The 20252-nt window shown below is 41.5% G+C and overlaps 1 protein-coding gene across 9 annotated transcripts in view; it reads left to right on the top strand.

Moving 5' to 3' along the window:
- The window catches only part of LOC140914687 (uncharacterized), a 147963-nt gene that overhangs the window by 103640 nt on the left and 24071 nt on the right, over positions 1-20252 (top strand). For 2 of the 9 annotated variants that reach the window (XM_073353140.1, XM_073353138.1), the window contains exons 1-2: positions 6812-9500; positions 10097-10376. The exons of 4 other annotated variants lie outside the window; for them this stretch is intronic. The gene's annotated coding sequence lies outside the window, so the exon portion shown is untranslated. Of the gene's footprint in view, positions 1-6811; positions 9501-10096; positions 10377-20252 lie in introns of those variants that run through there. 3 more of the 9 variants (XM_073353141.1, XM_073353142.1, XM_073353139.1) reach the window with 3 other exon arrangements.

The raw sequence follows: 20252 nt of genomic DNA, 5'->3' as shown, positions 1-20252 counted from the left end.
AGAAAAAAACAGTGCCTTACCAACCTATGAGAATTCTTTACAGGAGTCAGCAAGCTGACCGTTAAAAAAGAATTGGTAAATAAACTGCTTGGACTTGGATCTGGCCTTGGTTGAGCTGTAAGTACGTACAAGAGGACCTGGTCAGCAACATTTCATCTAGCCCATGCTGTGCATATTCCAGCTGACGTACCCCAGAAAGTATTTGTATTGGCTCCTGTCAATACAATAGCAATTTCATTGAAACTGCTCTGAACATAAATTGTCTTTGTCTCCACTGACAGCTAAATAGTGATCAATGCTGGTTCAGCTGCAACCATTTTCTGCAACAGCTCTATTTTGTAATGTAGACAGGGCTGGAGTGAAGTGAAGTTTCCTCTCTCTAGTCTGGAACAGATATTTATAATCCAAGTTCTGAGTGCTAAAACAGAATCACACAGGAAAGCTCTCTCCTGGGATGACCTTGCTTTATGCTCTATAAAGTGTTGTAACTGATCAAACAAACTTGAGTAGTACAAGACTATACACTACCTCCTCAGCCATTGTGACTTCCTCTGTTCTAACCAGTGTCACTGAGGAGTGCAATGTGCAAATCAGATGTGGAAAATGCCTGCTAAATCACCTTGTTCATCCTTTAGCCAGTGCAGAATTGTTCCCTACACAATGTTTTGTGGTGTTTTTGTCTAGGTTAAGTAGAGATGCTTCCTCAGTTCTCCCTTTGGAAATAAATAATTCCCAAAATGTAAAAATTATATGTATTTTGCCAATAATACCTCTAATCAAAAATATAAGTTAGAAATAGCAGATGCTGGCATCCAACTTTACAAAACTATGCCAAATGCTCCTGCAAAAAATCCTAGGATCAAATCCCAAATCCTCACCGATGGTGTGGTTTTGTGTTGTTTGTTTTTTATAAATGAAAATTGTCATGATTTTTCATGATTTAAAGGATTTGTAGAAAACTTTAGGGTATTTTGATGGCTTTCATTTCCATTATGAGTTTTAAATTGAAATTTATTTGGTTTAGCTTTTGAATACTTTTATGGGATTCTTTCTAAAGTTTCACAAAAAGAAAAGGAGTACTCGTGGCACCTTAGAGACTAACAAATTTATTTGAGCATAAGCGTTCGTGAGCTACAGCTCACTTCATCAGATGCATTCAGTGGAAAATAGAGTGGGGAGATTTATATACATAGAGAACATGAAACAATGGGTGTTACCATACACACTGTAAGGAGAGTGATCACTTAAGATGAGCTATTACCAGCTGAAGAGCGGGGGCTGTAGGGAAGAAAACCTTTTGTTGTGATAATCAAGGTGGGCCATTTCCCGCAGTTGACAAGAACGTCTGAGGAACAGTGGGGGGTGGGGGTGGGGGATAAACATGGGGAAATAGTTTTACTTTGTGTAATGACCCATCCACTCCCAGTCTCTATTCAAGCCTAAGTTAATTGTATCCAGTTTGCAAATTAATTCCAATTCAGCAGTCTCTCGTTGGAGTCTGTTTTTGAAGTTTTTTGTTGAAGAATTACCACTTTTAGGTCTGTAATCGAGTGACCAGAGAGATTGAAGTGTTCTCCGACTGGTTTTTGAATGTTATAATTCTTGACAGAATTAGGTTTCAGGTTGGGGGGCTGTCTGTAAGCAAGGACTGGCCCGTCTCCCAAGATCTGTGAGAGTGATGGGATGTCCTTCAGGATAGGTTGTAGATCCTTGATGATGCATTGGAGAGGTTTTAGTTGGGGGCTGAAGCAAATACTCACCAGCAACAACACACCACACAACAGAACCACTAACCCAGGAATCAATCCTTGCAACAAAGCCCGTTGCCAACTGTGTCCACATATCTATTCAGGGGACACCATCATAGGGCCTAATCACATCAGCCACACTATCAGAGGCTCGTTCACCTGCACATCTACCAATGTGATATATGCCATCATGTGCCAGCAATGCCCCTCTGCCATGTACATTGGTCAAACTGGACAGTCTCTACGTAAAAGAATAAATGGACACAAATCAGACGTCAAGAATTATAACATTCAAAAACCAGTCGGAGAACACTTCAATCTCTCTGGTCACTCGATTACAGACCTAAAAGTGGCAATACTTCAACAAAAAAACTTCAAAAACAGACTCCAGCGAGAGACTGCTGAATTGGAATTAATTTGCAAACTGGATACAATTAACTTAGGCTTGAATAGAGACTGGGAGTGGATGGGTCATTACACAAAGTAAAACTATTTCCCCATGTTTATCCCCCACCCCCACCATTCCTGAGACGTTCTTGTCAACTGCGGGAAATGGTCCACCTTGATTATCACTACAAAAGGTTTTCTTCTCCCCAGCCCCCGCTCTCCTGCTGGTAATAGCTCATCTTAAGTGATTACTCTCCTTACAGTTTCAGAGTAACAGCCGTGTTAGTCTGTATTCACAAAAAGAAAAGGAGTACTTGTGGCACCTTAGAGACTAACCAATTTATTTGAGCATGAGCTTTTGTGAGCTACATCGTGAGCTTCATCCGATGAAGTGAGCTGTAGCTCACGAAAGCTTATGCTCAAATAAATTTGTTAGTCTCTAAGGTGCCACAAGTACTCCTTTTCTTTTTGTGGATACAGACTAACACAGCTGCTACTCTGAAACCTTTCTAAAGTTTGTTCTTTGCTAACTATTAGCATTATTAAAATTATCATGTCTAGCTACATGTGAATGGTTTGGGTTTGATAGTAATAGGACTATTTTTAGACCATTTGATTAACTGCCATAATTAATGTTTTGGGTTTTAACTGGTTTTATTTCTGGAGTTGTGAAATTTACTATTTGTTTAGGTGGCTAGGTGAAACATAAAGCTGTCTGTAGTGGGAGTTAGTGGGGTTTTGTGTTTGAGTACTGCTAGTTATTCCTGGAAATAATTACACACATGCTTAATTTTAAGCGTGTGAAAACTCCCATTAAAGTTACGCACATGCATAAATGTTAAACGCACAGGCAAGATTGGAGACTGTAGTGCATCAGGGGAGATGTAGCCAAGTGAAGGAACCTGGCCTCCAGAGGAGTGAGAGAGCATGAGGCATCCAGACTATACAATTCCCATCAGGCACTGCAGCACCATTTCCAAATCAAGTGATTTTGGCATTTGGTTTTTTGCTAAAGAGTAGAAATTTTCTGTAGGGGTGGAAAAGAACATGGTCTGTATGAGCAGATCCCATTGCACATCTAGGCCTATGGATGTTGTTATAAGCTATGTATCTCACAAAATCTCCAACAGTATCCATATCTTAAAGGTAATATAAACCTTTAAAAAAAAACTCCATACCTTTATAAAAGTAAAAATCCACCTTCCCTACACAATTGTTGCTTTTGGAGTTACAGCACGTGCATGCGGAAGTATTTATGTTGTAAGGAAAGCAATGTTCTTTATTTAAAAAAATGCAACCTGCAAAAGTGTTTAAAAATAGTCCCACAAATAATAATTATTTATATTCCAGTAGCCCCTAGAGGCCCCCGCTTCTCGGAGTCTTGTGCTAGATGCTGTACACGTAGTGAGAGATCCTTCCTCAAAGAGCTTATAATGTGAATAGGGAAGACAGCCCAAAGGAGAAGGATTATCCCCATTTTAGATGGAGAAATGAGGTGTTCAGTGACTTGCCAAAGGTCGCACCGGAAGTCAGTAACAGAGCTAGGAACTGAATCCTGATATTCTACATCCCAGTCTGGTGCTTTAACCATCAGACTATCCTCCCTCTCTCATAGACTTCAGTGTGTGCCAACTAGCCTAAAAGTTCATTATTCCTAGTTCCAGCCTTTCGGACTCCCTTACTCTTTGACATTTAAAGACCTTCAAATACCTGTAGATGGATATCCTTGCATGAAGAGCCCTCTATGGTCTCTGCTATCAGCCTAAGTACAATAGTCCTCACAGTGGTTGTCTTCCTTTTCCTTGACTATTCAATAAAAGCCCCATTCTGCCATCCTTCCTATCAGTGAGTGTACCACCTTACTCCTTGAGTGGTCCCACTGAAATGAAAAGGACTATGTGAGGAGTGGGGTTATTATTCAGCATGAAGAAAGGTGACAGCATCTGGCTCCAAAAGACCATTGTCAAGATTTAAAAGGTTCAGACTCTGCTGTGTGACATGTGGAAGGTGTTTGGTAGTTACCAGTCCATCCCCTTGCCTTCCCCTCTCCCCCAAAATAAAATTCCCCACTCAATCATGAAGGAAGGGAGGGGACTCTGACAGAAGCTCAGCCAGGAAGAGGAAGTCAGAGGAAGGGCTGGGCCACTGAGTCAAGTAGAGCAGGGGAGAAGGAAGCGATGACTGAAAAATAAGATCCTGAGTGTAGCTCTCCAGAGCAGAAATCTGTGTTAGAGGGTGCTAAAGAGACCTTTAAACAAATAAGGCCAGTCTCCCTGGAAAAACTATTTAGTCAGTCACAATTACTGTCAATAGTTCTTCGGCATCAGCATTGGGTGTAACCAGCAACCAGCTACTAGTGTGAGAACATGCAACACTAAAGAAATCAGCAGTATGTCTTGGTTCTATCTGTATACTTTGTCAGCAATACCAACCTGTTCTGAATTTCCTTCTCATTCATCCCTGCAATTCAGGTAGTTAGCACCAAACCTCAGCTGCAATATCTCAGCAGCGCCTCAGTAACAGTGCTGGAGTATGCCACAATTCCACACCTGCTGGAATCCACACGGATGCCCTCATCTCCTCTACCCGGGCTTTCCCCTCCCAGTTATCCAGACTCCTGTGTATTCACAGTGCTGCTGCCCATGTTCTGACATGTGCAAAGCAACATGACCAAAGGTTAACTTGTATCTTATTATTAGACTGATATACATCACTTGTGCATATTTTGATCCATTTGCAGAAGGCATCAAATGTTAATGGCTGGACTTAAGGTGAGCTAAAAGGGATTGCCATTGGTGACAGAAGCGGTGTCCACGAAGCAGATTTTCTTTAAACTTCTTTACCTTTGCATGTTTATGTCTTTCCCCAGCCAGTTGTTCTTAGGTTAATTTTTGGGTATCAAACTTTCTAACCATGCTTATTTAGTTACTAGGAGCCAATACAACTCAGCTGCAGGCATTTTAAGCCTGATTCACTTTGCACTGGTGTAAATAATTAAATGGTGCAGAGAAAAGTAAAAGGCTCCTAAATCAGCATGGCTATGTTTTATACCCACTTCGAACTAATGTAAATGACTATAGGAGGTAATGGTGAATCCAGCCAGGAGGTAGGGTCTGTTGGTTCCCAGTAGGGTTACCAACCCTCCAGGATTGTCCTGGAATCTCCTGGAATGTAAAGATTAATCTTTAATTAAAGATCATGTCATGTGATAAAACCTCCAGGAATATGTCTGTCCAAAATTGGCAAACCTAGTTCCCAGGTAGTAAACACCCCGGTCTCCTGACAAACTTTGCGAGTGGAGGGGGAATGGTTCTGAGCGAGTGCTGTCAGTGAGGTGTTCTGAGCAGAGGAACTGAAAATGGGTTTAGAGTCACAGCAAAAGGATCCTTCTGATAACCTGTGACTTTCTGGTTTTCCCCTCTAGTTTGTGGGGATGTGCAGTGTAGTTTGCATGGCCAAGCCATTACTCACATGGAGCAGCGCTGAAGTCATTAGATGGCTGAAATCCCTTTCAGCTTCAGAGTGACTCCTTGCAGGGCACTGGGTGAAAAATCCCTGAGCAAACAAAAGGTGTTGTCCCTACCTGCCTGTGGCATAGCTGGGCCTGGTTCATGAATAAGGCTTTTCATCCATTCCTGTACCTGGCCATTTGAGAACCTCAGAGAATGAATGAACAGCCATGGCAGCCACACCTTTCAGAGCAAGGGCTGTTCAAAGGGCAGGCTCACTCTACCCTCTCCTTGGACCTGCAGGGTGAAGGCAAAACGGATCAGACACAGGTTTTTATTGTTGGAGAACTCAGACATGTAGCAATGTTTATTCACTAGGACCATGCACAGAGATTACAGGAAGAGAACAGTGAATGATTACTACAATCTGAGCCATTTGTAGCCTTTGGGGTGGGGACCGTCTTTTCACCCAGCACAGTAGGGTCTCGGTCCATGAGTGGGGCTCCTAGGCACTATGAGAATACAAATAATTAATAGCTGATTTTCCTATTAATAAAGGCATATTCAATGTTAACAGAAGTGAGTTTGTGCCTGCTGTGGCCTGACATGTTGAGCCACATTTTGATTCTGTCCCAGCTGACTTTAAATGTTTTAGCTGTTGTAGTTTAGTAGAATAGGGAATGAGCAGGCTGAAGGTTGGGTACTAAGGGCCTGGTTTATATTTACATTATTGCCCCTTTACACCACCCTTTACTCTACCACTGCAAAGGGGCAATCTGGGACCCTAGGTGCACCATGATATCGCTCCACCTATAGCCCTGCCCACTCCCTTGGGCATTGGCATGGTGCCTCCTTCTCTTCCCAGAGAGGCAGGGACAGCTGCCTGGGCTGCCCCGTCTTTGCAGGAACAACAGCAAAAGCTCTACTCCCTTATAGGCAGCGGGGAAAGGGGGGAGTCCCCCATTTCTTACATCCCTTAGGTGGGCGGGCCAGCTACACTGCACTCTCCTTATCCTTCCACAGTGTTCTTCATTGGGGTGGTATTGGCAGGGTCCCCCAAAGCAGTGGGTCTTAGTGGTAACACCTCATTGAGGTGCCTGGGCAGTTCACACCCCCAAAGCAATTGATTCAGCTTGTATGCAGATGAAGGTAAGTGTCACTGCATCCTCAGCTGTCATTTTCAAGCTTTTCTTAAGCATGAGAGCAATATGCTACTTTCCTCCTCTAACTGAAAGCTCAGATTCATGAAATGTCTCTAGCAGCTGGGACCCTAGGTTTGAACCTACAGTCCTATGCCTTAAAATGGCCTTGGAGTGGTTGCTGGAGTGGTGTAAATAGGAATTGGGCCTTATGTCTCTTATGAGGGATCTTACAAGCTTTCTCCCGTTCAGCAGAAACTGGAGTCACCAGACGCTCCTCTGCGCTGTTTGCATTATCTGCCTTGTGTGTAGGATTGGAAATACTGCAGTAAGTTTAATTACAGCAAGAGGTGCATGTCTGGGGTTTTTTCAAAGGTGCCCTCTCTACCTACCTTTTCAAAAAGTTCTACAAACCTGAAAGTACCCTCACCTTTATAAATCCCATGATTCTGCTCCACTCTGAAATTCTGCAAGAGAATCTTGTTATGGTGAACAGTCTAAACAGTGGAAATAAGATTTCTGGAGATGTATACTAGCCAGTAAATAATGTGAGTTAAATAGTTTTCTTGGAACTGGCATAGTCAATGGAATCGCTTTGTTTTAATGGACATGAAGTGTTTATGATAACTTAGCCTGAATAGTAAAATTCCGCTTGCCTGAATTACATTTCTTCACTTTAGTGTACTGTTTTCCCTTACTTCCTGCCCTACATTATGCAGAAGTACACTATTAACTAGCTGCTACTTTCCATCAGAATGGTGACTGCACTTTAGTAATGGGTCAAGTGATTCCCATTCAGAGAGAGCACAAAATATTGCACTCCTGCCTCAGTCAAAACTCCCACTTAAGTCAATGAGAGCTCTGCCTATAAGGTCTGATATAAAGCCCTTTAAACTCAGTGAAAAGACTCCTGTGGATTTCAATGGGCCAGACCCTTGACGACTCAGTAAGGACTGTAGGATTTAGCCCATAGTTTAATATGGTCATGATCACAGAGCATAAATAATTTATTGCTATTTTTATTTTCATTATACTGCATCTAGCTCAACTGCAGGAAGTTTTCTCCTCAAGACCAGTCACACATCCCAAATTGCAGGTCAGAATCCTTTTTATTAGAGTAATGTAAAATGGCAGCTAAAGCCAATTGAAAAATTCTTTGAATTAAAAAGCAGTACCCGTATTGATTTGTTTTTTAAATATTTGGTGCAGTTGTCCTCCCAGGTGGAGACTGTCTGCCAATTTTCAATCCAATACATACCCAGATATTGCTCTGTTTAGTGATCCATTTCAGGAAACAGGGTTTAACAACAAAAACTATGGCAGCTCATGAGCTGCACAGTTATAAAGTCAATGCAGTAATAGGAAAACAGGCCACTTTGTGAAGTGCTCACATAACCCATGCTGTCTTATACTGAATCACTGGTAGCTCATATACTTAGTTTCATAGAGGTTAAGGCCAGAAGGGACCATTAGATCATCTAGTCTGACCTCCTGTATATCATAGGACATTAATTTTAACCCAGATGCCACTATAATATTAAGCACAAAGACTTTTGTTAGACCACAGCATTTCAGTCCTCAGGATGTGCCACAGGGAGAGGCCAAGGTGCCACTGGTGGTCTATGCCCTACTTGTTAACCTAGACAGGGAGAAAAGTCTCTACATTTGTCCCACCCCAAACCTGAAATTTTAGGCACAAATGTTATGGCAAACCAGTGCTGTACCATACCGGGCTTTATGCGCGGGCAAATCTTTTCAGTGAGGGTTGGAAGGGTTCTGCTTTCAGACTCGGCGCAGCTAGCACAGTGGGAACAGGAAGAGGGATTTAATAAATAGACCTATGGCCTCAGTTACACATGATCCATATACAGAAGGGCCCTCCATACTCAGATCCTCCCTGTTTTTTGTTTTTCTGCAAAGGGGAAGTCAGCTACTTCTGTAGCTCTCCGTTCCCAGACCCTGCCGAGAGTGCTCCATGTGGTCTATAGTACACACGGAGGGGCAAACTTGAGGCAATGGTGAGCATGCTTTGTGTATTGTCTCCAAACCACAATATTCCATTAATGCAGCTTTAAGACATTTGTGTGAGTTAAAATACTTTTTAAAATCACCAGAACAGGCACAGCACAGGGAGCAACAATGAATGCTTGCATGTCGCTGTCTTTGCAATGCACCTAAGGCTTGATTTGGTGAGATCATCTCTAGAGGCAACTATAATTCAGTCTTTGTGCTTCAACTTCCCTACCTGTAAAATAGGTATAAAGTTGGTTATACTTGGTCCTTACATAAACTGTAAGTTCAAAATATGTTTTGCCTATACACTCCCTGACCTATCTTCTGATACCACCACCAAGGGTGTAAATGAGTGTCAGCAAGGTGGTGATTTTGGTACATCTGCTGGAGACTGAAACAATGTAACTTACTCACCTGCTCAGTTGCCCCAGCATAAAGGGGCTGAAACAGAGGTGAGGAGCTGGTCCCAGAAATGTACTTTGTACATCAGTACTTTATGCTAATCATTTCACACGGCACCTCTGTTGTTATCCTGAGTGAGTCAAGCCCTACCTGACTCTTCTGTTCTTTGTTTACTGAGGTACATGGAAGACAAATAACATGATAGTCTTGGAGATAGTTCATGCCATTGATCGTTAAAAGCCAAACTGAGGAGACTTGGCAGACCGGAAGTTGTCTTATTATCCACTGAATCAGTCACTGAGGAGAGGCAATGCAAGGTGTGAGTAAAGCAGCTGACTTAGGGCAGGTGCCTGAGGATAAAGGTAACTATGAATTAGTCATATTTGCTCTAGATACATGTACTCCAGATAGTTATGAGCAGGCCCTGTTCTCAGTGAGTTTTAAGGGAAGGATGCCAATGACTAGTTGACCTTCTCCCAGTTCCCCATCCTGTAGACAATTGGATGCGGTGCTGAGCTCTCTCATGTAGCTACCCCCCTATTCACGATGCTCCTTGAGACACATGAACTCTGCCCCGGGAGACACCCTTGTTCTGCCCAAGGTGCAGTCAGCTGACCTAAAGCCTCTTGATATACGTGTGAGAGAGGTGTTAGCAGAGTGTTCTCTGTGACTGCCTTACAACTCCACATCTCTCATAATAGTCTGCTAGATCCTAGAGCTCTTTAACCTGCTGGCCCCACTCCAAAGCCCGTTGTGTTTTGGGGAGGGAAAGTTTTATTATTTGCTAGGAGCTTTTTTGGGGGGGATTAACCTATCATGAAGTGAAGTCGGTTGTTACACTGGCTAATGGACCTTTTTAATTGTGGTTGGGGCTCCCAAAACACTGAGCTCGCTGCTTACGGAATAGCATCTGGTATAAATCGATAAACATTAACAAGTTTTCCCAAATAATTCACAGCCTCACCCCTTTGAGGTACCCAGCCCATCATGCATGCTGCCCATCCTTTCCTTCAAGAGCATTCTCTGGGCCCACAAAGACCCAAGGGGGCTAGCTGATTTCTCACTCTGCTGGAATAGACATGCAAGCATGTGGTCTCCTCTGACTCAGTTGCCCCATGGCACTCCCCTGCCTGCTTCCCCTCACCAAAGAAGCGGATTGGCTTTCCAAATCTCATCACTGGGGCAGAGACCAGTGAGGTGGCAACTTCACTCAGCCCAATATTCCTCCCTTGCTGAAGGTGAGATTGAGAAGAGAGTTAACCTTTCAGATTTGCCTCTTGCTTCCTTCTGCTGCACTTGAGGCCTGTGACATTCCATGTGACTTAAGCCTGAAAATGTTAATAATGACAATCTTTTATTTAATTAGATGGACTGCTATTTTAGGTGGACTATTTTGTGGAGTTAGGTGGAAGATCACTGGTAGAGACGAGAGTGCTGAGTGTCACTGTATTGTAATGAGGAGTTCCCTTACCTGTTCATTCATTCCCCAGCATTGTGCTGGGGATTGGGAGCTCACCAGCTGAGACACTGAGCTCATGGCATGTATTGCCTGTGAGAGTGAGACATCCAAACTGGAAGTCTAGAAGGCACCACTTGGCCTTTCATTTTACAGCTTATTCCCATTTGTCCTTCAAGTTATAAAAGATTTACAATAAAAAAAATGGACAAAAGATTAGAAATTCACTGTTAAAGTTTTCCATGAATATTACTTTCCATTATTAATAATACTTAGCACTTTATATGTTCAAAGTGCTGTACAGACAGTAAACAAGTAAGATCTGTGAATATCCCTGTGTGTTGGGCATGGTAAGTATTATTATTCCTGTTTTACAGCTGCAGAGGTGGAGGCAGAGCCATGAGGTGACTTTCCCCAGGCCACACAGCAAGCTAGAGTAACATCTGGGCTTAGAACCCAGAAACTCCTGACTATGTCCTAACCCTGATCTCATTCCTCTCGATAGAAGACGCTACCTTTTTTGGTCCACAATCCACAAAATACCAAAAAAAACTGTTGTACAGTCTACCCACTCCAACAAACTTTTGCATCATGGGGGTAAAAATGGGGGGAAATGTACAGAAAAAAAAATTTTTTTTTAACTGTTAAATGTTTCATAATTTTTCCAAACAGTTCTAACCACCAGCCAATCAGGACTGGTGTGCAACCCACTTCCAGGTTGTTCCCCGTAGTCTGAGAAACATTGCCGTAGACCGTGCTACCTCTCTAACTGGCAGCAAGTTTGAAAATTTGAAACTAAAGCCTTCCTGGTGCAACTTCATTCAGTCTGTCTGTGCCATACTGTTATCAGATTTTGTGTTCATATTGGTATTTTTAAAAGTCCATAACAGTAATTATTGTTTACAATGAAAATAAATTATTCGGTGTATTATAGAAATATGTTAGAGTGTTTAACTACCTGTGCATGGTAGTACCCTTTTTAATGCATTAAATCTCTATTTAAATGGTTTGATTTTATCTAGTGTAATTTAGAAGCTTTTTTGTATATTAGCCATATCTTTCCTCCTTTATATCAGATTTATTGTTTTATAACTTACAAATAGGGGACCAAGTTCTATCTTTGACTACACCCTTGCAACTCCACTGACTTAATAATTTGTGATCTTCAAAATGTGTCCATGGTGACCAATATTTGGTGTGAATAGGAAACTTAAGGTCCTATACTTCATCCTGTGCTATGTTTATCTACTGTCTAAATAAACAATTCTAGCTGCGATCACAATAGCCCTGCTTCTGATATCAAGAATAGAACCAATAAGAGGAAGTAACACTGTTGGACCAGGATGCACCAAAATAACTTACTGGAAGAAACTCTGAATAGAAATGCTATTTATTTAATTTCTTGGTAATGAAGATGGTTAACTACTTATCAGCTCAGAATTGGAAAAGCCTTTTTGGTAGCTAGAGTGCTAGGATAAATTAATCATGCCAAGTGCTACAGCACAACATGAAGGCATTGCTCTTGCAAGAGCAATATTTAACTTGCCTTCCTCTTACAGGAAGAGCAAAAATACATTAAAACTTTTATCTGGCTGAGTTTTCCTAGGTCAGCCCTTGTTTCTCCCTTTTAAGAACTGAGCTCAGGCTACTTGTTAATGAAAATAAAACCCAGATATGCACAGGACTGGCACATACAAAGGCCCAGATCCACAAAGGTACGTAGGCTTCTAACTTCTGTTGATTTGTGGATCTGGGCCAATCTAACTAGCTCTGCTTGCTTTGATCTTTTATTGTACCAGCAAAGCCTTCTCAGAATCAGGTTCCAAAACTATGTCAGCTGCAAGCAAAATGTCTTTCTAATGATGTGCTGAGTCCATGTTCTGACTAGTGATTGAATCTGTGTAATCTGTCAATTATCTAAGATGCAAAGTATGTTTCAATACATCTATTTTCTTTAAAGAGGCAATGCCAGAACCCTCACGGTGCAGCATCCATTGGAGGGGTGGTGGCTTAGTGATGCGATCATCGATTTGAAATACCCACAGCAGCCTGGTGGAAACCACAGGTTCAAATTGTGGCAGAATTGATATTTGCAAAAACAGGTGTCTAAAAATCTCATGTTTAAGCACCTAAATAAGTGGTCTGATTGTTTTTAAAATTTCTCAGTACCCAGCAACTTTCACTGAAATCAACTGCACTTTGATGACATCAGAAACAAGAAATTGAATTTTTAGCTATAGGAAAGTTATTTTAGATCATTTGAATAGTTTTTTTTATTATTTTTATTATATTTTTAGCTTGATTTTTTTCCTTTTCTCTGAGCGTTGTACAGTTGGCCTCATGAAAACTGAGGCACATGGCTTCGCAGGCAGAGGGATACAAGAAATAGTCCCCTTAAAATGTTTTAAAACTCTCTCAAACATTCTTAGAATAATGTTCTATAATATAGGCCATATGTGGTGCAATATCAACTGTTATCAGTACTTGTGTAGGATGACAGGTATATTTCACTTGTTGCTTTGCCTCCTATGAGTAATGCAGCCGTCCCAAACTCATGCTGACTGTAAACATGTGCATTACACCACATCAGGGGTGTGTGTGTGTGTTGGGGGTGGGAGGTGAGATAGAGAGAGAAATTCAGGAAGCTACGGACTATGGCCAAATTGTGTCATTCTAGCACTGGCCTGTCTTGGGGCCCAAGCACCCTCACCCCAGGGGGAACTCAGCGAGGGATTGTGCTCAGGAAGGTACCCCCTATACCCAGGCACCTGTGTAAGAGCTGGGGGCAATATGGCCTTATATTTCTTTAGGCCTTGATTCATAGAATCATAGAATATCAGGGTTGGAAGGGACCTCAGGAGGTCATCTAGTCCAACTCCCTGCTCAAAGCAGGACCAATCCCCAATTAAATCATCCCAGCCAGGGCTTTGTCAAGCCTGACCTTAAAAACTTCTAAGGAAGGAGATTCTACCACCTCCCTAGGTAACGCATTCCAGTGTTTCACCACCGTCCTAGTGAAAAAGTTTTTCCTAATATCCAACCTATACCTGCCCCACTGCAACATGAGACCATTACTCCTTGTCCTGTCCTCTTCTACCACTGAGAATAGTCTAGAACCATCCTCTCTGGAACCACCTCTCAGGTAGTTGAAAGCAGCTATCAAATCCCCCCTGATTCTTCTCTTCTACAGACTAAACAATCCCAGTTCCCTCAGTCTCTCCTCATAAGTCATGTGTTCCAGACTCCTAATCATTTTTGTTGCTCTTCACTGGACTCTCTCCAATTTATCCACATCCTTCTTGTAGTGTGGGGCCCAAAACTGGACACAGTACTCCAGATGAGGCCTCACCAATGTCAGCAAGGTACTAAAGCCTGAGCCTTCATTTAAACACATAGCCCCATTGAGGCCCATGAGTCTTCTCATTTGCTGAAAGTTGGGGCTTGTCTACACTAGCAATTGACCAGCAGAACTACAGCAGTATAATTATGATTATACAGCTATAGCTATGCTGCTATAACTCCCCATGTGGACACTTTGAGGATAAAGGCAACCTGATTCTGGTATAATAAGCAGTAATTATACTAGAAAAAGTCAATTTTATTCTCAGATAGTGTCCCCATGGGAATTATACCAGCGTAGCCATAACACTATAGTTATACTGGTATAGTTCTTCCAAACAATCCATTTCCCTGTGTAGACAAGCTCTTAGGCAAATCTTTATATACCTTGTTGAAACTGAATCAGTGCCTTAACGTTAGCTTAAAGATTTTTTAAGCTGATGTTCCCAGCTAGCAAAAAATAGGCCTCATTCCTAAAATGAAGGAGGTAACTAACAACATTTATCATTTTTAATGCATCTTGTCAGCCAAGCAAATGTTAGGGTTTGTAAAGTATACTAAATGGCTTATTTCCAGTGAAAGTGTGGAAATATATTATATAATAAATGAACTGTTTTTTTTGGTTTAACTTCAACACTGAACTCTTATTTAGATTAAAAACCTCATGTTTATTTACGATTTCTGGTTTTGATTTTGGTAATAAAAGGAATTATAAGTTTTTTGGACTGAAACAGCCCATTTGAAAGACCTTCACTGCATAATTTCATCGTTTTGTCTATTACAGAGCAAATATATCATTCAGTAACACTATTCTGAGCAGTAGAGCTCCTCAGAAATTTTTTTCCTGACCAAAATTGACAAAAACTATCAAATCCTTTTGTCTTCAATTTTTTTTAGCAGAAAACTTTTTTTCGTTTTAAAATAATGAAAACCAACAATTTTCAGCCAATACCCACTCTCAACCAGAAAAACCTGTTTTCCAACAAATAATCAGAAACATTTCAAGGAAAGCAAACAGTTTTCATGAAAATTCTCATTTCATCAAAAGCCCAGTTTTCCATGGGGAAAAAAACTTGTCTGAAAATTTTCAACCGGTCATACTGAACAGTTTAGTGTGACAGATTTTAAAAGGATTAACAGTACTCACTAGTCCTAGTGGTATATTTATATGTACATATTAAATAAGTATTACGTTGGGCAACACACAAAGAATGACTGGGATACTCTAAAAAGTTATAATTAAGTCAAGTTATTGCTGTCCTAACATTTGTTCAGGAAATCGTGACAATTAATACGGAGAGCTGAGGTATCGAAGTTGTAGAAGACATTCACAGTGAAATATGCAACCTTCCCAACACCTGTGTGTTAGCAGCACAGTGGCCGCTGCTCTGCTCTTACTACTTAGATCTAAGTAGGTGTTGTGCTATGAACGCCAATCTCTCACATTGAGTTCTTTAGCACACATCACATTATTAACTTGTGCATGGATAATTGTGGATCCCGGAGGGTACTCTCTGTTCAGAAGGAGAATCATAGTGAAGGAATGAGTTGGGTAGAGCCCAGCTGTTTGATCCTCCTGACTCTGCAAAAATAACATTGTGCTTGCCTCGGCTAGTGCTGATTTGTCTTTTATTTCTTACAACAAGATGACAAGTTTTCCAGTTGAAACAGGCAGCCCAGAACTGAGCACCAACAACAGTGTCTTCTCCCATGAAGTAAATTAAATTTGCCTGTGGGTCAGGTTGTTAGGGAAGCATTTGATGACCTTCAAATGTATCCGAGATTTCTCTCTAATCCCCATATAACACACTAGTTAGTCTGCATCTCCAATGCTGAAGGGATGTTTTTGGGGTCCTTCATCTGGAGTGGACATTGGGATCAGCTGTTCAACGATCTGTTTAGGAATTCAGAACTCATCTGAAAAGATGTAGGGATGGAGTCTCAACTCTCACTCCCTAATGCTGAACCGCCTGGCCCTGGTGCAAATTAGAGCTGCAAGGGAGCAGCTCTAACTCATGCCACTGTCATAAATTCTTCTTTGTGCTGGTCCATCATACCTCCTCCCTCCACTTATACTGGGAGTGTGGGGCTGCATCTGGCTCAGGAGCAGTGCAAAGTGGACTTAATTGATTGGAGGATCTGGCCTTCAGTGTGTTGGCTAAATTGTATTAAGTCCCTCTTAATAATGTCATCCTTAATCATAGGAGAGAGGCCTCTTTGAGCACCGCCATCTGTGTCTCTAGTTATTTTTCATAAATAACTTCAATAAAGTTGTCACTAAGGTCAGAAAATTAAAGGGTTCCTCTGATTTAAAGCCTAAGAAAACACTGCTGATACCTGGATAGCAAGTCAGCCTATGGCACTTCTCTAGTGGGGTGGCTCACTTTGATTGAAAAGGGCTGTTTGGCTATCCTGCTGGTAAATGGAAGGAATTTTCACCAAAGGAAAATATACTCTCCTGGAATGTGTGAGCAAATGCTCCTGTATTTCTTTTTCAGTGGTTATTACTTAAAATATATAGCAAAAAGTTACGGCTGGACTGAGGCACTTATTTGTATTGTGTTAATTCCACTCAGGGCCCCATTGTGCTAGACAGTCCTTTTGCTGAAAAACTGAATAGACAGACATATGGCTGGAGGTGAAGTACAGGTACAGAGAAGTGAGGTGTCTTGCCTATGGGCACACTGCAGGTCAGTGGCAGATCAGGGACAACAATCTGGGTATCTGAGTCCTAGTCCAGTGCCCTGTTTATTAATAATTTAGATAAAACCTTGTCACCTTTGTGTAACATCCCATGGGCAATCTGCAGTTGTGCAAAACATTTGTTTGGTAAATGTTTTCCATTTTTAAACGATTCATCCTGCAAAGAAAAAGGCACCCTCAGCTTCTGTTGAAGTCAATGGAAATTGAAGGTATACAGCACCTCAAAGATTTGGCCTTTATTGAGGCTAAGGAGGAAAATAACTGCCTTAAGTAGCATGGTGGATACTTCAAATGAGCTTTGTGGATACTGATCTTGCAATTTATTTCCACCCCAACGAACAGGGCTGAAATAAATACCCTTTCAGCTTGTTATACTTGGGGAGTTCCATATCAGCTAGTTCCTGGAGATTTGGGGTTGTATTTTAAACTAGATAATAAAACATTTGCATTAACTTGTTATTGTACATGTCAGATTCCTTCCTTCCATTTTAAATGTTGCAGCTTGGAAGAACATGCTTCTACGTCAGTCCCTGAAGCTTACTAATTACAATAGATTTGTTGTTTCAGGAAGGTAGAATATATAGGTTTTGTTTGACAGCACTAAGTATGTAAATGACTAAGTATGTCAAAGCACTACTTTGACAGCACTAAGTATGTAATTCTCCCACACATGTAGAGGTATCATATTCCTTATCATACTTTTTATCAAGTGGAATTGAGAACATTCTCGGTCATCCACGGTAGGCTGGTTATTTGGTTTGGGTGTGGGCTATAATTTCTAAGATTACACAATGGACCTAAATGAGTGGTCTTTATTTGGCATAAGAAGGCAAAGCACTATCTGCTAAACCATAATGCTGGAAAACTAGTGTAAAAGGATTAGACATGCAATGAGTCATGCTACTTACTTGTGTAAATCCATTGAAATGAATGGAACTTGCCTCTGTGGGTCAAAATAATAGCTGGTATCAAGGCTTGTCTATATGAACAGTTAGTTTAGGGCACGCTAGAGGGTGTAAATCTAGCTTGTTGTAGCCTGCTGCACATTAAGTGTTCATGTATTACCACTCACCAAAAGTTCCATAGTGCTCTTTGATCTACACTGCTTTGAAATGGAAGCTGATCTAAATGCACTACTAGGGAATGTTAGTATGCAGCAGTAGCATCCACACAGACACTATGTGTGGGGCAGGCTAATGCAGGGCAGATTTATATCCAAGCTTGCTGCAAATTAACTATTCATATAGGCAAGCCCTAAGAGTCTGCGATGCCACTGCCTTCAGTGGAGTTGGACCTGCTTACACTAAATCTGGCACAGTTTTAAAAAGCCCTGAATGCACTACCTACTAGCCTTCTGCAAGGACTTCTTTTCAAGAGAATCTTCATGGGATGGGTATGTCTTTTCATGAAGACGCAAGTGTAATACAGTTTTTTTGTGGATACAGACTAACACGGCTGCTACTCTGAAACCTGTCTAAACTAGGAGTTACAGTGAAGTCAAAATTATCTTCCTAACTTGTTGCTTCAGTGGTGACTCTCCCTAGTCTGCCATATGAGAGGCACAACAGTGCTCGGCACTCTCAAGGCCCTTCCCAGGCTACTTTCTCCTACTTACCTCATTGCATTGTAACCCACTCACATTGCTTTGCCAGTAATAGCAGCCTCTTTCCCACTTGTCTGCTTCTGCCCCACCAAGCGCCTTTACACATTCTACTAGTTTATCCCTTACGTGTGAATTGTTCTCCCCCAATCAATTTGCACAGCCTCCAGCCTGTCGTCCTTCAAGTCCCTTCTTAAGACCCACCTCTGCCATGATGCTTACAGTGAAACACCTGATTAATATGGCTGACGGGAGATGGGGGAGTGGTTACTGATTCATCTATAGCTTTTGTCCACCTAATTCATTTTAAAAAAGAGTTAATAGTACGTGCTGTGTGTGTTTACTGTTAATATCACCCTTATCTTTCCCATTTCCTCTTCCATTGTGTTCTGTACTCTTCTACTGCCTCTTGTTCCTATTTAGCTTATACACTTTTCTTATTTTATGTTTGTACATGATCTAAAACAGTGAGGCCCTTATCTTGATTGTTGTGTTTTCATGCTGCTTTAATGATAATAATAAATGATGGGGGGAGGGCTATTTCTCTTTCCTTCTAATTTCTACATCCACACCCAAACATGCAATACACCCAACAACACACTGACACACAAATATAAAATATCCCAGGCCAGTTAGTTTATAGATTGGGGCCACTATTTTAGAAGTGGCTGGTGATTGTGGGTGGCTCACTTTTGGGGTGTTCAACCCACTGAAAATCAAGCTCCTTAAAGGTGTCTCAAGTTGGTGCTCAGCACTTTCTGAAAACCAGCCCCCTTTCGAAAGTATCTCAGGTGGAACCTTCAGAAATTCACCATCTCCAAGCTCACACTTTTTAAAATCCTGGCCCCAATCTGAAACTAATCAAACTGGTTTACCTCCAGGCTGGGAAGGAAGGGGGAGTGAGCAGTGTAGGTGTTTCTGATTTTAAATAATTGGGAGGTGGGTACTACAATGATAGATAAGACAGTCACAGGACAGGAGGAAGAAAATATTATCCCCATTTTATAGATAGGGAACTGAGGCTCAGGGAGGCTGTGGCAGGGCCAGCAATGGCATCTAGAGTTCCTGAGTCCCATTCCAGTGCTGTAACCCTAAGACCCTGCCTCTTGTCATTTAGAGGAATTGACTTTACACCTAAGTTATCTAAATATACATTCTCTAAAAATAAAACTTACTCCTGGGTGTTGATCTAGCCTAGAGATAGACGTATGTACAGAATTTGACATACTGAGATCACCAATAAAATATAATAACCTTTCCTTTGATATAGGACATGATGTTCATCACCAAATAGCCTAGGAATTTGCAAATAACTGTTCAAGATGCTGGGTCAATTTGGAAAGCTTCAAATTTGAGCCATTAGCTTAAAACAACGGGAAATGACCTTTTCATTGACACATGGCATTACCGTCAGCTCGCAGTAATATAGGCAAAACTTGTGTCTGACTGTTAGACATACAAACATTAGTCATCACAAACAGCATAGTGCTTCAGAAGCCAAGCTACAATGTTTACTTTTAAAAGTAGAGTAATTAACCAAAGCAACTCCATCATCTTAGTGCTCTCAGGCTGGCTACTGCAATAGTATCTTTCACTGCCAAAGAGGGCACTGGGAGGTAGAGAGCAGCACCTGTGGGGAACACAAAGCTGTGTAGCAGAATACATGCTAGATCTGCGCCACCTCTAGTGTTTGTATCTATTCTGTTACTGTGAGATGATAGAAGGTAACTGAAGCTTAAGCACATGTGGTGCAGACTGCCCGAGAGCACAGATGTTCTGGGAAATAGGGAATTATTTCAGAAAAATCACAAGTTTCTGCATTTTCCTAGAAAATGTAGGTGGCCACCCTGAGTCACCAGCAGAAAAAGTCAGTCTCCTCCAGAGTTTGCAGTGGCTGGCCACTTGACTCTGCGAGGGATGGGCAAACATGTTCAGAAGGAAAAATGGAAGCCTGCTCCTTCTCCTTACCCATAAATCTCCATCCATTCCTAAAATCAAACCTCTCTGAGGTTCAAG

The sequence above is a fragment of the Lepidochelys kempii genome, chromosome 7 (genome assembly GCF_965140265.1).
Source record: "Lepidochelys kempii isolate rLepKem1 chromosome 7, rLepKem1.hap2, whole genome shotgun sequence".
NCBI lineage: Eukaryota > Metazoa > Chordata > Testudines > Cheloniidae > Lepidochelys > Lepidochelys kempii.
This window is presented reverse-complemented; position numbering and strand designations above follow the sequence as displayed.